Below are 593 nucleotides of genomic sequence, written 5' to 3'. Positions count from 1 at the left end.
TTTTTTTGCCTGTTGATATACCATGGATATGACCCATTTTTACCCATGATATATAAGTATTTTACTATCTATATACTATATATTCTATCCTATTAGGTATGTCTTCAGGTTCAGAAGTATCTTGGACTAAAGTGATGATTATGGAGCATTTAGGAGCTTAAAAGAGATTTCATCCGAGCTGACCATTAGAGGTCGATACGAAGAAGAAACAATCGATCGATGCACATCCAGTGACGTCGATCGATACAGAAGAGAAGCTCGATACAGAAGAGAAGCCTCGACGATTGAAGATTATGATTGATCGATGTACATCATGTACCATCGATCGATGTCGAGACGCGGAAGCGCGACTTGGTTTCAACCGACTTTAAACCCAAGACTTCACCAAATTACAAGATTACCCCTGACGAGTTTTTAACCTAATAGTTATATACTTGCCTAAGTGTTAGCAGGCAAGAGAGCTTTTGGCCACCTTTGTATTCTTATTTTCAGCAGAGAGTTTTAGGAGAGAATATCATAGAGAGATTTGTGATTGAAACTCCACTGATTCATCTATTCTATTCTATGCAGTTTTTATTTATATTTTGTGTCAT

Source organism: Brassica oleracea, chromosome C3 (genome assembly GCF_000695525.1).
Source record: "Brassica oleracea var. oleracea cultivar TO1000 chromosome C3, BOL, whole genome shotgun sequence".
NCBI lineage: Eukaryota > Viridiplantae > Streptophyta > Magnoliopsida > Brassicales > Brassicaceae > Brassica > Brassica oleracea.
The sequence above is the reverse complement of the archived record's forward strand: the minus strand, read 5'-3'. Positions refer to the sequence as shown.